General features: G+C 45.4%; 1 long non-coding RNA gene across 1 annotated transcript in view; it reads right to left on the reverse strand.

Moving 5' to 3' along the window:
* Nucleotides 1-1,533: 1,533 nt before the first annotated feature.
* LOC142766973 (uncharacterized) overlaps nt 1,534-18,917 on the reverse strand; it is a 34,934-nt gene continuing 17,550 nt past the window's right edge. The window contains exon 3 of the long non-coding RNA XR_012884692.1: nt 1,534-1,620. This is a non-coding gene — a long non-coding RNA (uncharacterized LOC142766973). The remainder of the gene's footprint in view (nt 1,621-18,917) is intronic.

Raw genomic sequence — 18,917 nt, forward strand, 5'->3', positions numbered from 1 at the left:
ATTGTTCCTAACTTGACAAAAAATCACTCACTGTGGTCAATCATGATATCGGTAGAATCCTGATGAGTTCTCGGAACCGATGCGAGTAATAGTTCATGAACACTTGAAAAAAAAGCTCTAGAAACGCAGATTTAGTTGCGCGTCCACAGGAGCCGTACGAACGCAGCCTCCTATTCTGTGTCCACCCCAATTTGACTCTACAGTACCATAGCGAAAATTTTATTCTGCAATTTTGTTCTGCAGCATTCACCAGAAAACGAAATAACGTCACTTTGACAAATCGTTCAGCCCCGGGTGTGAATTCTCCGTTGCACTGGCGGCCGCTTGGTAGAACTTCAGCGATTTCAGTGAGATATGAATAATGCTGCAGTCACAGTGAGTAGTTAGCCTAAGTGCTCAAACAATTTGGCCCTGCCATGGTGGTCTAGTAGCTAAGGTATCGGGCTGCTGACGCACAGGTTGCTGGATTGAATCCCGGCTGCAGCAGCTGCATTTTTGTTGAAGGTGAAAAGGCTGTAAGGCCGTGTGCTCAGATTTGGGTGCACGTTAAAGAACCCCAGGTGGCCGAAATTTCTGCAGCCCTCCACTACGGCGTCTCTCATATTCATATGGTTGTTTCGGGACATTAAACCCGACACATCAATCAATGGTCATTCAAATTTTGTTTTCATAATGAAAGCAGGTACTATAGTGACCAAAAATGATACTTGGTCAGCTAGTCCTAATGGAGTTAGAAAAATTAGGACACATGCAAATTCACCCAGCCCTCCCTTCAAAAACAGTCAAGTAATTTTTTTGTGTTCCTTCATGTGAGGGGGACACGACAACCGCAGTGAAAAATAGTTTGACAATTTTAAACAGTAAACTTTCAAGCTGACTCCAGTACAGTTATACTTGCTATGAAGCTGGCAATAGCGACCGTTCGCAGTAAACATCTAATTGTAACACAAACATGCATCTCTTGTGGCTCTAAATTATTACCTTGGGCTCATTTGCTTTATGATCGAAGATACCACGTTATACAAATTATTTTCAATTACAATAAATGAAAATCTTAGAATGAGCCCCCATTCTTCGCGACTTACCTAGGAGGGGCTCCTAGCGTAGGTCCAGTGGATAAAGTTTTCGGCTGGTGGCCTGCAGGTCACGGGATTGAACCCCGCCAGAAGCGGCTGCATTTTTAATGGAGGCGAAAATGCTGTAGGTGTGCGTGCTTAAGATTTGGGTGCACGTTAAAGAACCCCAGGTAGTCGATATTTTTTGGAGCCTTTTACTATGGCTTGTTTCATATTTTTATGGTGGTTTTGAAGCGTTAAACCACACGTATCAATCAATCTAGAAGGAAAAGGTAAATGGACTGTCCGGAGAACTTCTTTAGCAACGCTCACCTGTCCGAAGCAGGTTTTCGTTTCGGTGAGCGCATTTCAATTTCGGAAGTTCCCCATACCTTAACATGACATGTTTACTTCATGAGACAGGTTTTATTTGTCTTCTTTCGGGCATTAATTTGGTACCCGCAGTAGATTGGGTTTTGGCAAACTCTATTAAAATAAGTCATTGTTGAATTGTCCACGTGTTTTATATAATCATACTTCGCCCAAAGAGAACACAGCAGTGGTTCTGTAAAAAAGTTAATTGAATATTCATGTGCCACGCAGAGTTGCATATCTCAAAAATGTATTACAGTCTTTTAACATCGAGATTGTTTACGTGATTGTTATTCAGACATACCCACTCCTAAATTTTGAGTCCAGGTTACTCTGCCGCTATGCGTGATGCGTATATAGATAGATCTTTAAAAATACGAGAAAAGTGGTCATCCCCCGGAATGTGCAAGTAAATCTATTTGTGTTTCTAGTTTTCTGCTGCGCATACGACTTTTCATACTGAAATATTGCTCTATGCAACAAGCACTGAAAATACAGTTTTCACATGCCGGAGCGATATGATGCTTGCACACTTTCCTCTGTAGGCACATAGAAAAACGTTTGTAAAGAGCGGACACTCCCATAGGGGCCTTGTGGCTAAGCTACTTCGCTGCTTTCAGCGCCAACTGCTCAGACCCATGGATGTCTTCAACATGGATAAAATAATTTTTTTTCCAATGCTGCGATTTGAACCTGTAGCCTCATGCTCCAAAGGCGAGTGTCGTTACTTCTAGGCTGCGCACCCATGTTTCCACACAGTGAATAAATATAGAGTGCATCGAAAGCACATGAATTTGCACGCTTTGTGCAAAATAAATGCAGAGAGACAACACTTTCTGTTCTGACTTTACGAATTTTTGTGGCAAACCGATAAACGTCCTCCGCCGGACACTATCCAGACGGATTTGTGAAAAATCGCATAAATCAATAATTTTTCTTCACAAAAACTTGATGCCAATCTTGGGTTCCTGTCGTCCTTCCGAGGTGGCTATTAGATGTCTTGAAAAATAAGTAGAAGCGAGCATGTGTACGCCATCTAGCGATTGGTCAGACTCTTTCTCGCTGGGCCGCGAAAGACTCATGTGACCAATCTTCATATAGAACCTTTCTCTATGGTAGGCATGCATATCTAGACATAAGTGGCCGATATCACGAATTCAATTTTCACAAACCGTGTGCCTATATTTCATTAATGCGGTTCTGTTTGAATTGTGGACTGCGAAGCCTATAAGTAATGCCGCACGCTTTTTCTTCGCAGCATAATCTGCGGTCGTGCAAAGTGGCAGGCTTGTTCGCCAAACTGGATACTTTTTATACATCAGGCGCAAGCAATTCGTCCTGAAGATATCGATGCATTGCTTTGAACGCCGCCTGGACAGCACATCAGTAGGAAATGCATGAAAAGTGTGAATGATGTTTTCTACATGCCTCTGTCAAATCTTTATGTTATACACAAAAGGAGAACTCGTGTCAAGTCTTGAGCAACTAGGGGCTTTTAGCTTGTACGTATACTTCTTTACATTACTATATTACCGGATACCGGATAGAATCTACGCATGCGCGGGTATTTACACAACGTAAACCTTTACGTTTCCCGCCATATAGGCTTTACGTGTCCCGCCCTATCTCGCAAATTCACCTTCGTTCGTAGAAACTCGTGGTGTCCGCATTGCGTGGACTTGACCATTGAGTTGAAATAAGCCGAAGTGCAAGTTCCAATAGCCATTACATTGTTTCAGTCGGATTACCAGAGCTAGAATGACTTAGGACATAGACGCCGAAAAAGTGAAAACTTCCAACAAGCTGGATAGGTGGCACCTTCTAGCGGGGCAATAGTGAACCTGGTAACCACATTATTGTAATTGCAAAAACACCGTAGTGTACGTCTGCTGAAATCTGCGCAGTGGTGTTATTACAAATGAGTTACCTTTTTACCCATTTCCACCCCAAAAAGAATACACGTAAGCTAACATGTTCATGACTGTGGTTGCACGAAATGCCACAAGATGTCAATGCCATCGTTGCAGTATCCTTGTATTTTTCATCCTTTTGCGCATACGAGGATACTGCACTCGATAAACGAACGTCTAGAAATTTCGCCACCTTGGTGGTTCACTCATGTGTAAGGTAATTGCAGTTTATATGCAGTTAGCATGACCATTCATGGTTTGCGAAAACGTAAAGGTATACGCGTTTATGTAGTACGTAAATTTAACGCATGAGGAGCTAAAACGTTGAAAAGGATCCGTTCTGGTATGACGGTAAACGCAAACCGGTATCCGGTATTACGTTAACGTAAGTAAGTATACGTACAAGCTAAAACTCCTTCTTATCTTGCAAGGAGATAGTGAGTCGTCCCACTGCTTTCTTAGTTGAAAATATTCGCAACGTTGATCAATCTAGACTGCGACCAAATAGCGTCTAGAACACCTACAAGTACGTGGGAGTTTCTTGACAATAACAAGGAAAGGGGGGTCTCGAAATTATGAACGTACAAAATATTCTCTTATTGCTGCCATCTGACTCTCGCTTTTATTCTAAGTATATTCTTTAAATATCGATTGAAATTTATATCCGTAAGTATTTTACCAACATACACTTATTAAAATAAGCTTGCTCAGAACTGAAAAAGTTTGCTTTAGCTTTATCAAATATGAGGACTGCGCTTTGCGCACTTTGCTGTAAGCTGAAAAATATTTAACTGAACAAAACTGAATGAATCAGTAAAAATATTTGAAAGACGAGTTATTGGAAATCATTTCCAAAAAGTTCATTACTTGTATTAGCCCAGAGTTGGCAGATTTCGCTATTTAGCGCCAATTTGGTTACTTTCTTGACCTAGTGGTGGTAGAAAATTGTCTTGGGTACTTGACTCCTTTATGATAAGTTTTCGCGCCTTCTGTTTGAGCAAGGTCCTCAATATCTGGTGATGTCGCTGCAGCTCATGTGCAAATATATGGCGGCGAAACCTTGAAGTCAAAGCGCGCGTAGAACTTTGAAAATTGAGCTATGTATTTTTATTACGTAAATAAAAATAATAAAAAGAATGGCGCATTGGCCTATAAAGGAGTGAGACCCAATGCTGGCCATCACAAAATAAACAATTCAAAATTTCGGCTCAAGGTCGTAGCAATGCGAACAACAACACAACACAAAAGAAGACTAAAATATTTAGGAACCATACAGAAGGCTCTGTTCGGTCATTGCTTCTGTGCAGTGTTAGATTTTTTTTATTTCCTTCCTTGGACTGTTACGCTGACGTCCATTTCTCTATCCTTGGTGTGCCAACTTGACGTCGGGTGAAGACTCCGAGAGCTCAGCGCCTTTCAGGTACGAAGTTCGTTTTTCGAAGACTTGGCTAGTACGTGATCACTACAGTGGTTGGTAGCAATTTCCACAAGCGGTAAGCTTGTCCAAGTGTGTCAATTCTAATGAGTGATACTACAGGACACTGTGAAAAACCTAGGAGCTTACAGGCGTGACAAAACATTAAAAAGCCGGCACGTTTTCTCATTCATAACAGAGAAACGGCTCCAACGAGCTCATCAGTAATGAATGACGATGAATCTGAGAGCAAGAAATTGTGCTCAGAAGATATTAATTTTGACGATAAAATGTCAACTTATAACATAAATGATTAAAAAGACATGGGCGAAGATGAACCATTCACGTTGGTTACGCATAAGAGAATGCGAGCAGAACGCATGCCAGTATTCCTTCGTCCAATAGTTGAAGGTGCTCATTTCTGGAAAACGAGGCCCCATTTAGTGTAAGCAGAAGTAGCTTCCGCTGTTAAATAAAAAGCATTGTCATTCATAATGACCAGAGATATGGCAGCTTCAGTATCGGTGTTGTTTTCTTAGCTTCAGCAAAGCGTCTTCTGATGCATTTGAACCTAGGCAGCTTGGAAGTTAAGCCTTTTATGCCAGAGTCATACACTCAGAACGTTGGGAAAGTACAGCGTGCGCCTCTGCACTATTCAGATGAACAACTCCAGAAATACTTGACAGATGCAGGGGTTATATCGGCGCGACGGCCAATAATTTTTTATAGTGAGGAAAACGGAGCAGCAACGTCGCGTCCACTTCACACAGTAATTCTGACTTTCCGAGATGACCGCCCGATTCAATGAAGAATCTACTTAGTATTCACCAGTCACCATGTGGGGAATATGTTGCTCTAGCACTTCGGTCTAGCAGAAATGCCGTCGATTCGGGCACATGGCGAAAAGCTGCTGTAACACTCGCCAGTGCAAGATCTGTTCAGATCACCACCATGAGGATTGTAAGCCAGTTCTTGAGTCTAAATGTGCAAATGTGGAGGTAATCATGCTGCGTCATATTTAAGCTGCCCGCAAAGTAAAACTGTTGCGAAAACACACCAGCATGAGCCTATCCACGCAATAAATTTTGCCCCAATGAACCTTCTCCAAACTTTGATGTTTTTCATCCTGTACGTGATCTACCTATGCGCGCACCACAACAACAGCCAAGAAACACACCAAAAGAACCGCGAAGAGCATACCCGAGAGACGACTCACGACAAGTGCATTCAAGTACTTAAACCTACGCGTCGAAGCTGCGAACGCCCGCGCGACCTCAGACGCATAGTATCAGAATTGAGAGTGCCAGTGTTCGCCCACGCTACACCTAAACATGACGTCACTCTCAGAAAGCCTCAGAAACAAAACCATGCAATGGTGACCGTGTATCTGCATCAGTCATGCAATCGATTCTATCAATGCTTTTCGCAGCACTTAAAGCAACCCTGTCTGCTCCACTGGAAGCAAACAACCTACCTGCTACCTCTGGAAGCACTATTGCATCAATAATTTGGGTTGAACCTGCGATAAGTAACATATTGATGCGTGTGTACTGGTGGACCAAAACGACGATAAGGGGATTTGGCGGACACCAGGTAGTGGAGCTCTGGCTGATCGAAGATAAAGAAGGCGATCTTGCTGTTCTGCTGCTGAGAGTCGCTGTGTCAACGTTTATCTGCCTTTGGTTCGCGCTGTACCACGACACTGGTGGAAGTGCTGGGGCGCAACCCTACCTAATGCTCCATACTCGCACTGGGAGCCGTTCATCTAGCTCGGACGCATTGTCACTCATTGCAACTCCCGTGCACCGGTTCAGTCGCCGGCTGATAAGCCTCGCTCCAGAGTTTACTCCTTCCACGGAACCTCGCAAATGCCGATTACCTCTCCAAATGGCCAACGCCAGTCCGCAACTGGCGCCTCAAGGCCTCCCGCCAACACAGCCTTCACGGGTAACTATCTTTCAACCGGTGGTTCCCGATCACTTTAGTGGCGGCGCCCATGAAGACGTGGACGACTGGCTTGAGCACTATGAGCGTGTCGCCAAGAATAATCTGTGGCCTGAACAAGAAAAACTTTCACGCGCCTATTTCTACCTTGACGGCGGTGCGAAAATTTGGTAAGACAACAGAGAAGGCAGTCTGTTAACTTGGGGCGACTTCCGAAAACAGCTTGTCGATACGTTCACCCCTGTCGATCGACGCGACCGTGCGCAGCAGCTGTTGGAGATACGGGTTCAAAAACCCCATGAAAGCGTTACTATGTTTGCTGAAGATATGACTCGCCTTTTTCGTCGAGATGACCAGAACATGAGTGAAAATAGGAAGTTGACCTACCTCATGCGCGGCGTAAAGGAGCAACTTTTCGCCGGACTACTGCGCCACCCTTCAAGTACCGTCGTTGACTTCATCAAGGAGGCTACGGCTATCGAGCGGGCCCTCCATCAACGATGCAGGCAGTATCATCGAATGTCTAGCAGCACCCCAATCAATGCTGCCGCCATATCTGAGGATCAAAGCTCCCTGCGAGACCTCATTAGGGAGATAGTTCGCGAATAACTGCAAAAGTTCCAAAATCCAGTTGCTCAAACCCCCGTTGCGTCCATCGCTGAACTGGTACGCGACGAAATCTGCCATGCATTTTCTACCGCTGGTCCTAGTGACGAGCACCGTCCCATGAGCTATGCCGATGCTCTGCGACGTTCACCATCTGTTACATCGCCGCCATATCACCCAGTGCCGACGGCCCCTTGGTCACCGCCGCAAGAACAGACCCTGAGCCGACCGCCAAGCCAACCGACGTACCACCAGGCGTCCACAGCAGCACCATGGACATCGCCGCAAGAAGGGAGGTTCAGACGTCCACCGCTCCGAAGAACGGACGCATGGCGCACAATCGATCGACGTCCACTGTACTTTAACTGCGGAGGTGCAGGTCATATTGCCCGTTATTGCTGGCACCGCAGTGATTCGTTCCGCCATCTTCGAACATGGTCTGACGATCGACGTGCGAACGAAGTATACATACCTCGCCGGGAGGACGCCTCTTTCCATGGAGCCCGTTCCTACTTTTACGAATACCGTACTTCTGACGAGGAGGCAATAGCTACCGGCCCGCCAGGTTTGGGACGTCGATCCCGCTCTCCTTCTCCCGCTCATACACCTTCGTCACACCGACGTACCTCCACGGACCTTAACGCAAGAAGGTCATCCAGCCCGCGCCGGGGAAACTGAGGGCGGCGACTTCCGGGGGTAAGGTTGCAGACCATGAAGATGATGACAAAAAGCTCCCATTACACGACGCTGTAAATCCGACAAGACGTGAGAGCGACGATATTGTGAGCGCTAACCTGAGTGTTTTTCTTGACGGCCAGAAAGTAACAGCCTTAGTCGACACCGGTGCCGACTTTTCTATTATCAGTCAGGACCACGCCATACACCTCAAGAAAGTGAAGACGCCATGAACAGGCCCTTAAATAAGGACGGCAGGTGGTCAGTTATTGATGTCCTCTGGAAGATGCACAGCGAGAATTGACATAGGAGGTTCTTCTTTCGTTGCGTCGTTCGTCGTTCTCGCCGCATGCTGCAAGGATTCAATTCATGGTTTGGACTTCTTATGAGAGTACGGCGCCGTCATCAATATCCCAGACAGTTTGATCACATTCCGCAACAGTTCAGGCGCACCTGATTGTACACAGGTGCGACCAAACCAATTGCGTCTAACTGATGACGATGTGGTTCTCCCTCCTCAGTCATGCACGCTTGTTTCTGTGGCAGCCGCTGTCCAGTTTGACGGCGATGGAGTAGCAGACCGAATAACCTCGCTTCTCCTCACACACGGCATTTCCGTCGCAAGAGGTATCGTCAGTGTCGTCGCTGGACGCACGGACTTGCTTCTGACAAATTTTAGTGATGAGCGCCGGCACCTTCCAAAAGGCATGGCCGTCGCTTACTTCGACGATATCACAGACGCAGAAGGCTGCTTGGCAGTAGTCGACGAGGCGCCAAAACTTGATTCAACACCAGTTCTCGACGTTAGCACTACTTTGCCTAAGGACGAGCGAAAGAGGCCTCTTGAGCTGCTGGCCGAATTCAAAGACTGCTTTTCGACAACATCAAGAGTTGGCCGCACGCCTCTATCCAAGCATCGGATAATTACCGAGGACATGGCAAGACCAATTCACCAAAACCCCTATCGCGTGGCTGCAAAGGAACGCGAAGTGATACAAGAGCAAGTCGACAAAATGCTAGAAGATGACGTCAATCTGCCCTCAAACAGCCCCTGGGCATCACCTGTAGTCCTCGTTAAAAAAAAGACGGCAGCCTGCGCTTCTGTGTAGATTACTGAAAACTCAATCAGGTGACAAAGAGAGATGCGTATCCACTTTCTCGTATAGATGACTCTCTCGACAGACTTCGACACGCTCGTTACTTTTCATCGATGAACTTAAGGAGTGGGTATTGGCAAATCTAGGTAGACCCAAGAGACCGCGAGAAGACTGCTTTTGTGACACCAGATGGCTTATATGAATTAAATGTCTTGCCCTTTGGTTTATGTTCAGCGCCTGCTACCTTTGAAAGACTTATGGATACCGTACTTTCTGGGTTGAAGTGGAAAACCTGCTCGGTCTACCTTGATGATGTCGTAGTTTTCGCCTCAACATTTGACCAGCACCTTAAAAGACTCGAGGCAGTTTTAAAAGCCATACGGTCTGCGGGCTTGACGTTGAAGCCTGAAAAGTGCCACTTTTGCTATGAAGAGCTGCAATTTCTTGGCCACGTTGTCAGTCACGCAGGCGTTCGTCCTGATCCCGAAAAGATCGCAGCTGTTGCACAGTTCCCGGTGCCGACTGATAAGAAGGCTGTCCGACGATTCCTCGGACTATGTGCGTATTATAGGCGATTCATCGCAGACTTCGCAAGCATCGCATCTCCGTTATCCCGCCTCACGAGAGAAGACGTTGCTTTCCAATGGAGCAACGAAGAGGAAGCTGCTTTTAAGAACCTCCGCCAGCGACTACAGACGCCTCCAGTGCTTGGCCACTTTGATGAGAAAGCCCCAACTATGCTACACACTGATGCTAGCAATATTGCTTTGGAAGCTGTGCTTGTGCAGCTGCAAGAGGGCACAGAAAGAGTATTCACCTATGCAAGACGAACACTAACACGCGCCGAGACTAATTACTCCACGACTGAGAAGGAATGCCTCGCCGTGGTATGGGCGGTCGCAAAATTTCGCCCGTATTTATACGGCCGCCCTTTCAAAGTCATCAGCGAACACCATTCACTGTGTTGGTTGACAAATCTTAAAGATCCCAGCAGGAAATTAGCGCGTTGGAGTCTGAGGCTGCAGGAGTACGACATGACTGTCGTACACAAGTCAGGGAACCGCCACATGGACGCCGACTGTCTATCCCGTTCACCCATTGAATCTGCAACTCTATCCGATGAGGAGGAAACAGCATTCCTCGGTCTGCTTGACTCAACCGCTATTGCACAGCAACAACGTGGCGACCCTGAGTTACTTGCCCTAATTAATTACCTGGAGGGAAGATCTCAGAAGCACCAACTGTTTTCATAAGAGTACTGTCATTATTTTGCTTACGGGGCGGAGTACTATACAAAAGAAACTTCTCTACGACAGGATCTGCGTATTTGCACGTCATCTCAGCACCCCTTCGCTCCGAAGTACTCGAAGCATGCCACAACGAGGTGACTTCAGGCCCCTTAGGTTACAAAAGAACGTTGGCCAGAGTACGGCAGCGCTACTTCTGGCCAAGACTGACCATAGCCGTAAAACAACATGTTCGTACATGCCTCGACTGCCAGCGACAGAAGTCACCGCCGACTAAACCAGCTGGCCTCCTGCACCCCGTGCAGGTCCCAAGAACACCATTCAACCAGATTGGCATGGATATTTTGCGCCCACTTCCTACTTCTACTGCTGGGAACCGCTGGGTTATTGTCGCGACTGATTACCTTACCCGTTATGCAGAAACAAAGGCTATCCTGAGAGGTACAGCAGCGGAGGTGGCACAATTTTTCATCGAGAACGTTGTCCTGCAGCATGGTGCACCAAGCGTCGTAATCACAGACAGAGGAACCGCATTTACGGTAACTCTTTTGGAACAAGTCCTCATGCTGAGTCGAACAACCCATCGTAAGACAACCGCCTACCACCCGCAAACGAACGGGCTTACAGAGCGTCTGAACAAAACAATTGAAGACATGCTTTCAATGTACGTAGACGTCGAGCACGAAAATTGGGACAAATTCTTGCCATATATCACGTTTGCGTACAACACTGCCAAGCAAGAAACAGCCCGGATGACCCCGTTCAGCTTAATTCACGGAAGGGAAGTACGAACCATGTTAGATGCGATGCTAGCGCATGAATGCGACGACATCGAACCGGAAGCCGAGATGTTTACAGAATGAGCGGAAGAAGCAAGGCAACTAGCACGCCTGCGAATCCAGCATCAACAAGAGTACGACGCGAGCCGCTACAATTCTCGCCGCAGAACAGTCGTTTACCAGACCGGCGACAGAGTATGGGTTTGGACGCCCATACGAAAACGAGGACTCTCTCAAAAGCTCCTAAGGAGATACTTTGGGCCATATCTAGTGCTGCGACAACTGAGTGATGTTACTTATGAGGTCGTCCCCGACAGTTCATATAGTACGAGGGTTCGCCAGCACCATCCTGAACTAGTTCACGTTGTGCACATGAAGCCTTACGAAAGGTAGTGACTGCGCAAGACACTTCTTAAAGAACAGACAAAAAAAAACTGCTCTACTGGTTTAGCATCGGGGCGATGCTCATTTAGAGGGGGGCAAATGATGCGTGTGTACTGGTGGACCAAAACGACGATAAGGGGATTTGGCGGACACCAGGTAGTGAAGCTCTGGCTGATCAAAGATAACAAAGGCGATCTTGCTGTTCGGCTGCTGAGAGTCACTGTGTCAGCGTTTATCTGCCTTTGGTCGCGCTGTACCGCGACAATATAAGTAGGCGCTATGAAAATATCTCTGTATTGCAGTGGAATGCCAGCAGTCTTCGAAGGAAGTGTGCAGACTTCCGTAAACGTCTTTTAAAATATATCTTTCTAATACATAGCATTCAAGAGACAGGAATGACAATTTCCCCCTTCGTTATATATAAGTCATCTCGTCGAAGTGGTCCTAGCAGAGAACAAGTGTGTGTCAGAAAAGACCTACCTTTTTACAAAGTTCACTCAAATGATTTGGACTTTCCGGAATTCGCAACTTGTAAAGTATCCTTTGGTGAGCAGAACATAACAGTGAGTATTATTTACCTACAACCTTCAAGCCGTAATTCGGTGAAAGAGCTAACAAATATCTTCAATATTTCTAATAATTATAGATTTGTATGTGGAGATTTTATTGCGCACAACATAATCTGGGGTACTGATCAATTTGATGCACGTGAGAACGTTGTTGGTGCGCCGCAGATAAATGCGATTCGACTATATTAAATGATGGTTCCCTAACTTTTCTCCGTGAATATAATTGCTCGAGTTGCATAGTTTTTACTATGTGTTCCCAAAATCTAGTGAATGCTGTGGGATGGACAATCGATCTGGAAACACATGGGAGTGATCATTTCTCCACTCTAATAATCACTCCTACTTCCGTGATGATGACATCAGGCGCTACACCCAACTGACGAAATAGAAAGCATTTCAGTACCGCCTAACCAACCATATTAGTGAACTTGCGATAGTTCAAAGCTTTACTGAGTTTTTGCAGGATAAACCGAATAAATGTATGAAAATTCCGGATTCTGAACACAATGCTGCTGTTCATTCAGACTATGAACATCTAAGTGCTATCAGACGACCTTCCAAAAGGGCATATCAACGGCGCGGAAGTTTAGAAGCATACAACAATGCACAGAAAATTGACTGTGTAGTGCGCAGACAGTTAGAAAAGTTAGGTAAACAGTGCTGGCATGATTTTATAGCATGTTCTCTCCCCACACACCTGTAATTCTTTTGCGACGGCTTGCGGACCACCAGAGATTGAAGCGCCAGCAAGCACGAGAGAAAAAAACGTGGTCCTCTATGATACTGAAGTTCTATTTAACGATATAAATGCATAAGTAACTAACTTGATGATCCTGCCGCCTGGTCCTTGGCCGAACCCCCTTTGTGGGCGAGTGCCAGCAAACCAAAAAGCTTTTCCTCATCATCATCATCATCATCATAATCATCATTAGTCGGGTCAAACTGGCTTCATACTTGTGAAATAGAGCCTCTTTTAACTACATCGACGGATTTGAGTGCTTCTAAGGCTACTCCACGCCATATCACCCCACAATTTTGGTTCTGATCGACCCAGGATTGACCGCTCGACGGCTACGAGTGCCATGAAAGACATGAAGAAGATCAAGGCGAAGCGGACATTGTGATGAGCTCTGAACAGCCGGATAATCAATCAGGCAAGTGCCTATTTCGCAATAAATCCGCGACGCGTGAGCAGCTTGGCTCCATCTACGAGAGGCTGAAAACGAACAACGACGAGCCGAAGAAGGTCATCTCTGAATTGGAAAATCTCATCTCAGATGAGGACTTCGAAATTGAGTACAATACAATTCTAGAATACGAGGACAGCGTGACGCGTATCCTGCCCGAGCTACACAGCAGGCATGCACGCACTTCAAGTACACAAGCAGCAGATGGATTGGTGATGGCTACACATACGGTCGCTACACCATGTGACAAAATGGAAAGCAAGTTTTCAAAGCTGACGACTGCGCCCTTTTCTGGAGATGTTCGTAAATTGAAGGAGTTCTGGGAGAAGTTTACCCAGCTTGTTCATAACAACGCCACCCTGACAACGACGGAGAAGTTCTATTATTAGCGGCAGTTTTTGAAAGGGGACGCTGCTTCAGCGGTGGCTGGTCTTATAGCATCACACTTAGAACATTGTCCCGAGACGTTGTGGTCTCTTATCACCATACCTGTGCTGCACAAGGGGCTACGGACCATGCTGCTGATCCTTCGGGGCTCAAACATCTGCTGACCTTCCTCTCAATCAAACAAGAAAGCCTGAAGAAGAGTGACTATAAGGATAGCAGCAGGCGAGACAGTGGTCATCAACATTCTTCGAGCCAGCCAGCCCGAAGTGACAGATGGGACTACCCGACTTCATCTGTTCTGCTGACGAAATCCTCCGGAGATCTCGAAGGTGAAAAAAATAATTGTGTGTTTCGCACACCGAAGCAACACTCCACGGAAGCCTACTGACATGTCCTTGACACAGAAGAAACAAGTGCTGTCCAGCAATAAACATTGTTTTACGTGAACAACGAAAGGCCACACGACGCGTGACTGCAAACGAAGAGTCTTTTGCTTGAATTGTAAAGGCCGACATGCCTTCAGCTTGTGTGGTTCACGGATGATTACTCGAACCCCCCACCAAGGCCTCACCAAAAACCATGTGAACAAACTGAAGGAACACTCAAATAAAATAAGTGCAAAGGCGTCGGAACTAAGGAAGTCATCAGAAGTTGATGACCGAGAAGAGGCAAGCTCTTCTGCTATACGACTTGAAACAAAACCTCTGAAGATGATGTTTCGACTGCCCTTATTATCACATCTGCAATTGCAGAAAAGACTTACAAGAAGACTGCAATTCATGACAACCGCAAACGGGTCATACACGGGAAAGATGCTGCAACGTGTCAATATAAAGTGTACACGAACATGGAGCCGGCAGCATCGCCGGAAACCAAGATGATATAGTTGCGTTTAGTGTTGCGTGAAGAGATAACGAACCGCGAACGGGGACAGAGCGACTAAGCGACCAAGATAACAAAACTTCAATTTCTGTTTTCAGAGGAGCAATGACATCGCGAAAAATTCGAATGTAAACTTGAAGAAGTCGTGCAGTAAGCTTCTCGGCGAGACTTGGTGATACAGTACGAGTCACAAGCACATCACTTTATTCAGGTGTTTTACGAGGGGCGACCGCTGCTGACTGCAGTAGAAGAAAGGCTACGGCATGCAATCCCTTTGGTGCGCAAGATTCAACAGAAGATGGCTGAGGAGATGCACCAGAATGAATTTGGAGAATGAAGCAAGCAGCCAGAACATATGGAGAGATCCATGTATCCGGAGATGACCGCATGTGATGAATGACTGCCTAATTAGAAAATCCACCTACCGGAATCACCCGAGGAAGTAGGGGCCATTAAGCAATTGCACATTCAAGACCAAGCTGCTATGTTGTAGCTGCGTGGGTATTTCTTACAGCTCGCCGAAGAAGACGCATGCCATCATAATACCTCGAGCATCGGTGAGAAAGTGACCGAATCCTCCCACCAGAGCAGCAATTTAGACAAAAAGACCTTGCGGGACAGTTTAGGAAAAAGGCGCCTGCATTTTAAGTGGCAAAGCAACAGACTGAGAGGCCCATTGACACGATCGCCAACAGCAGTGAGCTGGCGGCAAAAGAGATCTTTGATGTGCATACTAAGTGGAGAGAGAAGCTTCACAAAACCAAGTATCAGTTTGAAGAGTAAACAATTCATGATTACACGACAAATCAGCATCAACATTGCGGAATCTCTCAGAGAACATCCAGCTGGCGACGTCCGTTTTTTTTAGTGGTAGACAAATACAGGTGCTTTTGTATTATGACCTGCCCGGAAGTGGTAGCGCCTAGAACTGCGCGGCCAGCTTCACTGCGTGGCCAGGAATGATAAGCCTATCGCAAAGGCTGGCGGACCACCAGATGAAAATCATGAACGCCAGCAAGCACGAAAGAAAAAACGGGGTCTTCCAAGATTAGTAGGCTCAAACTGGCATCATACTTGTAAAATAAAGCCTCCCTTTCCTACATCAACGGATTTGAGTTCTTCTAAGGCTGCTGCACGCCATCTCCGGCACACGCCTCTTTCGAGAATTGGCTTGTATTTCGGGTAATTAGGGGCCCTGTATCACAGAGCTTCCTATTCTGTGCTCTTTTCGTAGCCTTGAACAAACGGGAAGTTGTGGTTGCACATGAATTTCGCAACTTATCCGTAAGCCCCGCTCATCTTAACGTGCCTTACTGGATAATACTGTTGGGTTAGCCAGCCAGCAAATTAGTGTTTGCTATTGGGCCCAGCGCTCTCAAGAAGACCCTTTATTTACGTTAAGTGAGCTGCAATGTCCTATAGTATTATGTCGTCAAAAAGCGGTCTCTGCACTGGACAGCATTACGTAAAATATGCCAAGGACCTTGGGCCAGCACTCACAGCCGTTCTCTTAGATATTTACAACAATTCATTGACACGAGCAATCGTACCCAAGTCTTGGATGCTCGCTCACATCATTATGATCTTAAAACGAGCTAAGACGCCCTTGAGCCTTGAATCATTCCACGCAATCAGTATGACAAGTTATTTATGTAAGGTAACGGGGACAAAATGATTGATGCGCGACTTCAGTGGTGGTGCAGCAGAACAGATTTCTTGTCCAACTACTTAACAGGTTTAAGAAAGCAGAAATGCACAATTGATGCAATACTAGACATAGTAACGTATATGAAGCATGAACGCACCTGTGGTAGTTTGACGATTGCAGTGTTCTTAGACACCAAAAGGGCATTCGACACAAGTAGTCACACTGACGTTCGGTTAAGTATGTTGGAACTCGGACTGTCCAGCAGGTCTTTAGTGTGCTGAACAGGGCGTCAGACAGGGTGTGCCACAAGGAAACATACTCCCCCCTTTTTCATGTGTGGCTGATTTAGGAAAAAGACTGCATTCTCCGTTGAAATACTCTTTACATGCAGTATATGCGTATATGTAGGCATGTGGGACTAACGTTCAGTCAAATAAATTGCAATTCAAGACAGTATAAATAATATTAACTCTTTCTTATAAGAAAGAGCAATGGTTCTGTTGCGCGCTAGGACAGCTGTATTGCCGTTCATCTGAAGAAAGGTTAAAATTTCAATCTCAATTTAAAAAGAGAACCACTAATGAGTGTTACACAGCATCGCTTTCTTGGAGTAGTACTGGATCAGCAGCTATCATGGGCACCTCTCACAAAAAAACTCAAAAACGAGGTCAATATGTTGGTGAATACACTCCGCCGAATTCCTGGGACACCGTGGGGCAGATCTGTATTATCCATGCTCGCTGTTCACAATGCTGTCAACACAAAACACAAAAAAATTGCATATTCTGCAGCAATCTTACACGGCCTTTCTTGAACTTCAAAGTAGCGACTTCAAATACTATTAGCTTGGAGACTTTATGTCTGCCTAGGTGTTCCACGAGCTACTTCCAGTAGCCTTGCCATAGCAAAGACTCGACAACCACCATTTCCAGTCAGGGGGACACCGGAAGTATGCTGTCATTTTTTCTGCTTGCAGACGAAACACAAAAACACCCGTTGGCACTAAAAATTTTGCTACGGAATAAAAGCAATGGTAATGAAGAAATACAAAACAGTCTACATAGATTACCAAAGAATGACTTTCATAACTCTGAGGTTAACTATTCCTTCCTGGCTGCGTACAATACTAAGCATAGAATTGTCAGTAGATAGCATCACCAGAAAAAGATTTGTCTTCATCCAAGCTGCTCAACAACTGGTGTTTCGTCAGATGTGCATGCCGTATCCAGAATACATACACGTTTATACAGATGGCTCAAGTATTACAACGTCGTCAACAGCCTTTATTAAACCACAACTATATATTCATAAATTATTTAAATTGTGTGCACGATGTTATTGACAAGAGCTGAGCTCTTCCTATTCTGCATGCTCTGAGGTTTATAAACTCGGCACCAGACGCGTAAAAATAGGTTCTTTTCAGCGATTCACAGGGCGCCATAACATCACTCCTCAGTACCAACACGACAGTTGCAGTTTCTTTAAAATCTGAACAATGATTGTGTAGTATTATAAAGACTGCAACCTTCAGAATGATCGAAAATGCTTGGTTTGACAAAAGTACAAAGAGCTACCATTCTCGCAAGCACAAGCACTCCAATTCAGCTTACCGTTTCTGGTGTTAGTCATACTGGTAAAACCCAACTGTTCTTTATGTCGTTACGCAAATGCAAACAACGGCTCGTATAAAAAATATGAAAATGTTCAACATACAGTGTGTACTTGTAGGGTTTGCACGCATGTTCAGCATCATATTTGTAACGTTTTACTCAAGAAAGAATTAAGTCTTGTTAACTTTCCTTTCGCATACTTCGCATTCGCTTTTCGTAATAAGTGGTATTTTCCTAACTTTCTCTTAGCCCCGCCGAAGTCGTCTAGTGTTTAAAGTACTCAGCCGCCGGTCCACAGATCGTGGGATTGAGTCCCGGCTGCAGCGGCTGTATTTTCAATGCAGGCAAAATTGCTGTGGGCCCATGGGCTAAGCTATGTGTGCACGTTAAAGAACTCCAGGTGCTGAAATTTCCGGAACCCTCTACTACGGCGTCTCTCATAGTGGTATGGTGGTTTTGGGACGTTACACCCCACATATCAAATAATCAATAAATCGAAAACTTTTGACGATCGCGTCAGAATCTCTTAACAGCTGTCCCACCAATTATCCTATCTGTTTGGGACAACTGATGAACAGCCTGTATCATTTCCTAGGTTTAGGTACGAAATGTGATTCTGCATACATCACGATAGAAATTATTGCGAAAGTGGCTACGATATATGCTCAAGTGCCAGTAACTGTGATTTTAAGCGCACTCATCCTGCTGTACATTTATTTGTATTCTTGCGACCTTTAGTCGTTGCAAAAAACGTCTTGCAAGTAGTGTGAAGAGTCCTTTTTGGAACAGCGCAAACACTACGTCATCATTCTTGAAGCGATTGGTTACGTCGATATAGTGTGCTGGAATCACAGAAACTATAATTTGAAGCGTTCGTGCTGCAAATGATTACAGTGTTTTCGAAAGTCATTTGCACTACCTATGCAAACAAAATGTATAGAGGGTTTCCAAGCATGCGTGGGTACTTATGGCGGCTTCCATTGTCTCAAGTTGGCTATTTTCATTCTTGCTCTTTGATTTTCTGGCAGTTTTTTTCTTGCCTACCTGGCTACCCTTTTTGCTACGTAGTCTTAGCACAGATTTTGGCATCTATGGTTTTTGTAGTTTTGTAGCAAAGTTTATACATTTATCCAGCTTATAAAAAAATAGAG

This window comes from Rhipicephalus microplus, chromosome 7 (genome assembly GCF_043290135.1).
Source record: "Rhipicephalus microplus isolate Deutch F79 chromosome 7, USDA_Rmic, whole genome shotgun sequence".
NCBI lineage: Eukaryota > Metazoa > Arthropoda > Arachnida > Ixodida > Ixodidae > Rhipicephalus > Rhipicephalus microplus.